The sequence below is a fragment of the Camelus dromedarius genome, chromosome 27, assembly GCF_036321535.1.
Source record: "Camelus dromedarius isolate mCamDro1 chromosome 27, mCamDro1.pat, whole genome shotgun sequence".
In the NCBI taxonomy this organism is placed as follows: Eukaryota; Metazoa; Chordata; class Mammalia; order Artiodactyla; family Camelidae; genus Camelus; species Camelus dromedarius.
Window position 1 is genome coordinate 35,400 of NC_087462.1, and position 9,967 is coordinate 45,366.

The 9,967-nt window shown below is 44.0% G+C and overlaps 1 pseudogene; it reads left to right on the plus strand.

Moving 5' to 3' along the window:
* The first annotated feature begins 8,225 nt into the window (after nt 1–8,225).
* Nucleotides 8,226–9,564, plus strand: LOC116148514 (polyadenylate-binding protein-interacting protein 1-like; annotated as a pseudogene).
* Nucleotides 9,565–9,967: the final 403 nt, after the last annotated feature.

Consider the following 9,967-nt stretch of genomic DNA (forward strand, 5'->3'; position numbering starts at 1 on the left):
TTTAAAAATTAAATATATTTTTTTAAATAGACCCTTCTCCAGACAAGACAAATAATCGACAAGCACATGAAAAGATGTTAAAAATCAGTCACGATGGAAATGTAAATGAATACCACAATGCCATCCCTCCCAAGCACACTAGAAGCCCTACGATCAAGAAAATTAAAAACAACAAGTATTGGCAAAAATGTAGAGAGATTGAAACTTTTAAACAATACTTGAAAAATTGGAAAATGTTACAGCCCATGTGTCCAGTTTGTCATTTCCTCAAAAAGATAAAAAAGTACAGTTACGTTATGGTTCAACAAGTTCACTCCTAGATATAGACCCCAAAACATTAAAAACAGGTGTTCAAACAAAAAAAGGTACACAAATATCCACAGCAGCACTATTCACAGTGGCCCCAAAGGTAGAACAATTGAAATGTCCATCAAAGGCTAAACAGATAAACAATAGGCTACATCCATAAACTGCCATATTATTCTGCCATATGAAGGAATAAACTGGTGCAGCCAAGGTGGAGAACCATATAGAAGTTGCTCAAAAACTTACACTTGGGGTTGACATGTGATCCATCAATGCCACTTCAGGATATATGTTCAAAATATCTGAAAGCAGGAACTGGAAGAGAAATGAGTCCACCCATATCCGTGGCAGCACTAATCACAACAGCAAAAGGTGGAAACAACTCACCTGTCCATCAGTGGGTGAATGCATAAACTACATGTGGTGTACACACAGTGGGATACTACACAGCCTTAAAAACTAAGGAAATTATGACACATGCTGCAACGTGAATAAATCTTGAAGTCACTAGGCTAAGTGAAACAAGCCAGACACAGAAGGACAAATATTACAGGATTCCCCTTGTACAAGGCATCCAGAGAAGTCAAATGCAGAGATAGAAAGAGTGTCACTGCCAGGGGCTCAGGGGAGTCAGTGTTCACTGGACACAGGGCTTCACTTGGGGGAAATGAGTAAGTTCTGGAGATGGATGGTGAGGCATCTGTACAACAATGTGAATCTAGTTAATACCATAGACCTGCATAGTTAAATGGTTTAAACGGTAAATGTCATCTTCTGTATTTTTAATGACAATGAAAAATGTGAATCAATCACTAATGATTCAAATTGGATACAGATTGAAAACATTCTAAGCGAAAGGAGACACACAGAAGAGGCCACCCAGATCATATTCATCTTGTGCACCTTAAACCCATTAAGATTTTGAAAAAGAGGGAAACTCTCAGTAATCATTTCAGAAAAAGAAAACTGGCACAGAATGGAAAAAGGATTTCCATAAGTTGGGGCAAAGGGGAAGGCTGAAGTGGGCCTGTGGATGGGGTTACAAGGTGAACCATACAATCTCTTCACTTGGGGTTTATGTGCTGGTTCCCTGGGGGAGTATCCCAGTGTTAGGCAAAACCCAATGGAGTGTTCCATGTGAGGGAGCAAATGTGAGTACTGCGCAATGCTATTTAAAGTATTTTATATGCAACTTTATAACAAAACTTTATTAGAAACTACATTACTTTTGAAAACAACCATGTCAACACCACTCCAAAAAAGCAGAGAAGACATCAGATTTCCCTATAGAGGCCCACCCTTAACGCGATCCAGTTCACCCAAAGTGCTGATGCTCATCGCCCTTGCAGGAGTCCACACATAACTTAGAGGCACTGTGGGAAGATTAGGAGCCGCTGTGTCTTAGGTGCTGTGGATGACTCCAGGATGGAGTCCAAACAGGGTGACTTCTGATTTCTAGTTTCCCACATCAAACCATCAAAAAACTGTTAGAACTAATAAATCATGTCAGTAAAGCTACAAGGTACAAAATCAATATGCAAAAATCAGTTGTTTTCCTATACATTAATAATGAAACATCAGAAAGAGACTTTTTTTAAAATCCCATTTACAAGTGCATCCAAAAAAATACCTAGCAATAAATTGAATCAAGGCTGTGAAAGACCTGCGCACTGAAAATTCTAAGACACTGAGGAAGGAAACTGAACAGACGCAAATAAGGGGAAGGATACCCTGTGCTCATGGACAGAAAGAATTAATGTTGTTACAATGCCCATTCTACCCAAGGCAGTGCTCAGACTCAAAGCAAGCCTCGTCAAACCATTATGCCCTACACCAGAAAATAACAGAACATCGTGAATTGACTACACTTCAATAAAATAAAATAAACTTCAGTGGTATTTTTCACAGAAACAGAACAAACATTCCTAACATTCATGTGGAAACACAAAGGACCCTGAGCAGCCAAAGAGATTCTACAAAAGGGAAACGGGCTGGAGGCATCTCCCTCCCTGACTTCACACTGCATTACAAAAGCACAGTCACCAAAAAGGTGTGGGATTGGCACAACCACAGGGGCACGGACCAGAGAGACTCTGCAAACAAACGTACGGGGATGTGGTCAGTTAATTCACAAGAAAGGAGCCAGGAACCTGCACCAGGGGAAGGACAGTCCCCTCGATGAATGGCGCTGGGAAAACTGGACACCACACGGCAAAGGACACAGCACACTGTCTGCACCACCCACAAAACCTGACTAAACCCCACAGCTTCCCACATCCAGCCCTTCCTCCCCCGGGGCCTCTGAGGAGGGCCTCCCCTCAGCCGTCAGCCCCTCACGGGAAACTTCTCCTCACTTCCCCTCACTTTCCCTTCCTCCTCACCTTCTCTTCAGTGCAGCACCTCTTGGTAGGTCCTGAGGAGCCTGGGCTCCTGTCAGCGGGGACATAACCCCCAGTTGTCCCGAAGCCCCGGCAGGTCCAGAGGAGACGCGGCTCAAGTCAGCTGCGCAGGACGCCAGATCCTCGGGCAGAAAGCACGCGAGTTCCCGCCGCAGCTGGGGGAGGCGGGCTCCAGGCCCGGCCAGCCAATGGGAAAGCGCGGACCCAGCCGCCCTCACAGCCAGCCGAGGCCCCGCCCCGACAGCGGCTCTGCTCAATCCTTTACACTGGAAATTCAAACTGAAATAGAGCCAAATATCCATATCTTCTCCAAATACTTCAGAAACAATTAACTGGAAGCCATACAGAATGAAGTGAATGGAGACACAAACCTTAAACCTTACACCCTTGTTTGCTGAGCTTTCATGACAACCTGCCATAAATGACTTCCTCCCTCCCCAAGGCCTTGCTTTTGTTTTTAGCTGAAGGTGATACTTAAGGTGATGCCTCTGGCCATTTCAGGAAGGGAGTCAGTGTTCCTGGGTGTCTCCCCTGTATACAGGAGGTATACACGTTATTCAACTTGCTTCTTTTTCTCCCTGTAATCTGTCTTATTAGGGGGTGAGGGCGGTGTTAACCAAGAACCTAGAAGGAGAGAGGGAAAACTGATTTTCCTCCCATGCACATGCAATGGAATACTACTCAGCAATAAAAATTAAACCGTCAACCCACAGAAAGGCACGGGTAAATCTTACTTGTATGTTACTAAGTGAAAGAATCCAGTCTGAGGAGGCTGCACACAGTATGACCCTATTTATGACAATCATGGAAAAGGCACAATTATATACATAAGCAGATCATGGGGTGGGGGTAGGGGGGTTGAAATATCCCATGTGAAACTTTAGCTTGGTGTCACTGTAAGTATGTCTAAGCCCACACCTTTGCACAGCCCAAAGGTCAATCATAATCTAATCAGATTTAGCTATTTAGGGTGTAGCAGCATCGCAAGATGGAACACACAATGTGACAGAATCTAACTGTATTAGAAATAGGTGTAAAAACTCAGTCGGTGGTGAGGCAAAAGGTGCTGACCTAAGTTAACTTTGGAAATGCACAGAATCATTCTGCAAAGGCAGAATGGACCACTGTTAACCTGTGGGCTTTATATTATAAAGTTCTTTCCAGGGTGTAGTAGCTAACAATTCTGAAACCACTGTGAATGGAACCTGGAAAACAGAAATGAGTTGATAAAGGGCAGGCGGTGGGAGCCAGGCTCCTCGCTGTGGGAATCGGAAGTCACAGATGAGCAAGGGGAGAGCCTTGGCCCTCATACTCCTGGACCTGAGCTTCCTGGACAGATGGTGTGGGGAGTGGACTGGGAGGGGGAAGGCACAGTTCTTTACCCTGGGAAGGCCCTGCAGATGTAGGAACCTCACACCCCTTCCTTCCCCCCATACCTGCTGGAAAAACTCAGGCCTTTGAAATCAGCTAATGCAGCTTTTAAGACATTCTCACCCCCAGGCAGATAAAGGAGCATGAGGGTCTTGCACCACCCCCAAGCTGTCCCTGGAGGGTGGAGCCAGGATGGGGTAACTGGATCTCTGACCAGCAGGCCAAAGCAAGGAAGAAGACCAGTCCTGAGGGCAGGGGTCTCCTGAAGTCTGTGAGCCTGGTGCCCTGATGGGATTCATTCCCTGTGGGGACATGGGTGGGGCCTGCAGTGATTCTGTTTTCCACCTGTGCCCGTTGGATGAAGCCAGGGCAGAACTGGACTCAGGGATCCACTGGCAGTGCTTCAGTCTCACACAGTGGCTTTATAAAGGAACAGGAGAGTGAAGCTGAGCACCTGACAGCCACTCCCCTCTGGCTCTGAGCTGCTTCCATCAGGACCACAGTCCCCTGCATGGAGTCTGCTGTAACCCACCTGCCCCAACCTGGGCTCTCCCCTTCCTCCCTGGACCCCTCTCCCAGGCCCAATGCATCTGTCTAACCACTGCATCCTCCTCTCACCTTGAGGCTGACAGGCTCCACACAGGACTGTTGTCCTGCCACTCCCCACACCCCAGGAGGCAGCCCCACCTTCCCTGTTTGCTGAGCCAAGACACCTGGGTCTTCCCAGTCCCCCACTTTCCTTGTGCCTTGGTGACTGTCAGCTCTTCCTCCCAAAATCCCAGGTGGTGTTTTGCAGGAATTGACAACCAATCTAAAATTCATGCGGAAAAGGCAACGGGCTCAGACTAGATAAAGGAATCCTGAAAAAGGAGAACAAATTTGTAGGTATGGAAAGCCAGGCAGAAACCCATAGTTGGTATAAAGACACTTTAAGCTGAAGATACCTGAGATTTAGATGCAGGGAAAAAGCCTGCTTGGAGCTCTCCTTATCTGAGTAAAAGCAGAAACTTCTGAGGAATGACTACAGCTATCAGTTACCTCATCAGAGTGGCTTCTATTCCCAGGAGAGAGACCAAGAGCCAACCTACCATAAATGCCTTCGATGGGATGTTTTAGGACCCAGAAGAAGAGGCGAAGATCATTTATCCATGTACAGACACAGATTATGTGTGCAGACATAATAACATGGGTACAGGTCCGTGTAGACAACAGATTAGGCTGCCATCAAGCCATCAGTCACTGCAGCAGCCCCCTCACAAAGGTGCACCCTGAGGGAAATTTAGAATTAAAAACAAAACAAAACAAAAACAGGATACTGACCCTAGACAGTTAAGGAGCATATCAAAGGAATAATTTCGGTGAGCCCAGATTCTTGAATCTTCCCGTGCACAGAAAAACACTAAAATCCTTAACCTGAGATGTATGTTTTTCATTATTAGCAATAGTCTTTTAATGTTTGAAGACTTTTTTTTTTTTTTCAGCAAAAACTCTTATATAACCTGGCTCCTCCCTTAACTCTTTGGAGCAGTTCCTCAGAGCTACATGAGGAGCTCTTTCCAGGCTATAGTCCTCAGCCATATCCCCAAATAAAACATAATTCCCAACTTTCAGGTTGTGCTTTTTTTCATTAGACACCTGCAAACATGAGAGTATCGAACGGGGCCTGGGGTTCCTTTCCAACACTTCCCAAACATGGTTCCACAGAGCACACAAATGGAGAACTATCGGCATCTGGACCATAATCAGCTTTCATTAACAATAAGAAGTGAGCTGCCCGCGCCTTTCCAGAGCTACATCTTCCTCAGCCAGCATCCCGGCCCCTATCTTACTTCTGTATTGCCCTGTTCCTTGTGCTCACATTCCAGAGCTAGCACAAGACAGGAAAAGACGGCGGTACTGAGTCATTCACACTTTTCTTAAATTGAAAGATAGTCCATTACAATGTTGTGTCACTCTTGGGGCACAGTGTAATAGTTCAGTCATACATATACACACATATATTCCTTTTCATATTCTTCCCCATGATAGGTGACTGCAGGGTATTGAATATAGTTCCCTGTGCTCTACATTAGAACTTGTTTTTTTATACATAGTAGTTAGTACCTGCGAATCTCAAACTCTCAATTTATCCTTTTCCACCCCCTTTCCCCCTCTTTGTTTCTATAAGTTTGTCTTCTATGTCTGTGTCTGTTTCTGTTTTGTAAATAAGTTCATTTGTCTTTTTAAAAAATATTCCACATATAAGTGATATGATGTGGAATTTTTCTTTCTCTTTCTGGCTTACTTCACTTAAAATGATACTCTCCAGGTCCATCCATGTTGCTGCAAATGGCATTACTGTGTTCTTTTCTATGGCTGAGTAGTATCTCATTGTATAAATATACCACAACTTCTTTAACCAGCCTTCTGTTGATGGACATTTAGGCTGTTTCCATGTCTTGGCTGTTGTAAATAGTGCTGCTGTGAACACTGGGGTGCATGTGTCTTTCCAAATTAAAGTTGTCTCTGGATATGTGTCCGGGAGTCGTTCACACTTATTGGTGCCTGTAATGCCTGGGCCTGTGTTGGGCAACAGGCAGCCAGAGTCAAATTTTAGATAATCTGTACAATAAAGGGGCAGGTAATTTCTATGATAAAGTAGACTATTGCTGCTACTCTAACATTCTTTTCCCAAATCTAAGGGGACTCAAAGGTAAATAAGGAAACAATTGAATGCTTTGGGAATGGAAGCAGGGAGCAAAACTACATCTTTCTGTGGCTGTCTCTTTTTTCAAGTCAAAAATTTCCACTTTAAAGGTGAGGAAATTGAAGCCAGAGAGAAGAAAATCTGCACGTAAGGTCCAAAGCAGTGCACTGAGATCTCTGACATAACCAGCCTGAGACTAGCCCATTGCCATCAGCAACCAGAAAGACGACCAAACACATGAAGCACATGTTTTCAGAAACTGCACATCAGGCAGAAAGGACTGTGATCCTCGAGGGAAGAGATATAAAATGGTCCTGCTGTGATGGCTTAAATAGGCCCTCAAATTCCTTGATCATTTCTTCAAGAGGGAGAGCCTAATTCCTCTACCCTTGAGTGTGGGCTGAATTTGGAGTTTTGCATTTAACAAACAGAAAATCCTGTGACATAGCCAGAAATAGAAAGGAAAATGCTATATGATATTGCTTATACGTGGAATCTTAAAAAAGAAAAAAGTCACAAATGAACTTGATGACAAAACAGAAACAGACTCACAGACATAGAGAACAAACTTATGGTTACCAGGGGGTAAACGGGGTGGGAAGGGATAAATCAGGAGTTCAAAATTTGCACTTCTTGGGGAGTGATGGAAATGTTAGCTATCTTGACTGTAGTGGTGGTTTCGTGAGTGTATACATCTATCAAAATTCATCCGATTGTACATTTGAAATACGTGTAGTTTGCTGTACAGGAACCATACCAATGTCAAGGTGTTAAAAACTAAAAATAAAATAAATATTAAAAAGCATGTGATGTTTGAACTTTGGAGAACAGGTCTAAGGCACAAGATATGCCTCCTTGCTGTCTCTCTCGGCTCACAGACTCTGGGGGATGCCTGGAGCCACACGCTGTGAGCACACTCAAGCAAACACATGCAGGGAACCAGGAGGAACTGCCTTCCACCAGCAATAATGTACCAGGCAAAGGAGTAACACTCACCTTAGAGGCAGATCCTCCAGCACCAGATGATAATGATGACGATGACCTGGCTGCAACTTCATAAGAGGTCGTGGGTCAGAATCACCCAGCTAACCCCCTCCTGGATACTGAACCCACAGAAACTGTGAGAGAACTTAAGTGTTTGCTAAGTTGATAAACTGTATGGTAATTTGCTATGCAGCAAATTTCATACAAATTTTGGTACCTATAGCAGTAGGTTGTTATAACAAAAGCCTAAGATGTGGGAGTGGCTTTGATATCAGGCAGCGGGAGAAAGCAAAAAGGATTTCAGAAGTGCTAGTGAAAGCTTGACTTGGTGTGAACATACTATTAATAGAAGCCCTTATTTTGAAGAGCCTGTTGGTGAGGACTTAAAGGATAGTATCAAAAAATCTGACTACAAACTAGAGGAAAGAGTACCTTTGTTATGCAGTGTCAGAAAGTTTAGGAACATTGTTCCTACAGTAATGTGGAAAGATGAAAGTGAGCCCAAGCATTGGGTGAACTAGCTAAGATTTCCAGAAAGTACTGAGTGTCTCCTAGCTGCTTCTTCCTTGCTGCTTAAACTAAATGGCAAAAAGGAGAGAGAGAGCTAAAAGAAGGACTATTGAACAAAGAGGGGCCAGGGGATGGTTTGGGGAATTCTCTGTCTCTCCAGATAACATAAAATGCTAAAATTTAGAAATGGACTATAAGCACTTCTCTCCAAGAACCACCCTGTAGGGGAGCCCTCCTGGGAGCAAGATGAATTCACAGGTTGACACCTCACTGCAGAGCTTGGGGTCGGCACTGGCTAAGCCCCGGGTGGTTGTGGCTCCTTATTCATGTCGAAGTAATTTGTCCCTCTGATTATACAGAATCCTATGAGGGTGGTTGTGAGGATTGTCCCACTCTATATGAACATGCCCAGGAATTTTTGAATCATCTTACAAACCATTTCATAGATTTGGAAACTGAAACTGAATGGTTTGCACAGTGAATGGCTGTGTTACAACAGATGATGTTTTGCAAGAACATGGGGAAGTCGTGTATCAACAGGCCACGTCTACCTCAGATCCTCTTACATGAGAGCTAGCAACTGGCAACTTCTGGAGAGTGGCAGTTTCCACCAATTGCTACTTTAAAGATACCAGAATTAATATGAAGTTAAGGAACAAGCTGCAAAAAGAATGAAGTAACTCGACTGTACTCTTTTGTACTCTTCCTGGTAGAACTTTATCTTAACCTGGAGATCAAGGGAACAAATGCACCAGGTTATGAGACAGGTCTTCTTCAGGATGCCTTCAGGGGTTGTTGGATGTCCTTTTTTCTAACCCTCTGCACAACAACTTAATTTGTGCAGTACTGTTACTGAAGTTGACAGGGTCAGTTTGGAAGATGCTGGAAGGAAAAAGGAAAGACTGGTAATGCAAGAAACTGAAAATGTCATCCTAGATGCAAATGGCCAGAGAGAGAAATCAGACACTCATGAAGCTTGCAGAACGCTGGTCGGGTAACTGGGGCGGAGCCCATGCACCTCAGCAGAGAAGCGGCACCTGAAGGTGAGACTATGCTATGCGTGAAGCGATGTTCTGCGCATCTGGTGGCTCTCCTTTCCCTGCAGTTCATCCAGCTTGTCGGGAGAAATACTGAGAATGACTTGAAAGAGAAGACTTTTTTCCAGATTATGAAGAAAATGGAACAGATTTATCAGGGGCTGGTGATCCACACCTGGGTGATACTGATGATGAGATGGACTCAGAGATCGAAGAAACTTATGAACAGCTTGGCTTGGCATCAGAGCACAGGCAAAAACAGCAAAGCTAAATTTCAGCATATCAGTTTCACAAAGCTCTTTAGCTTGTGGTGACTTAACAGAACACAGGAAAGCAAGAACGTGTGTTACTCTCATACCAAGTCAAGGATGTTGAGTTATGTTGCTAATGCACACAACTTTAATTTTGTTTAACAGCATCTCCCCAAGTAACCTTTATCACCTCCCCCTGAAAAAAGAACTCTAAACAAAGATGAAATGCAGGGCATGGTCAGGAAAACGTATGAGTGGAAAGTCCCTTGTTAAGACAGCATACATATCAGAGTGGTGCCTCAGTGGTGCCTTACAAAACACAGTCAGATGGAAAGCTCCTTTCACATAAGGAGTTCTAAGTAGCTAGTGAATATTTGTAAAGACTGTAGACTGTCAAGTTTATTTTGAAAACACAGGCGATTC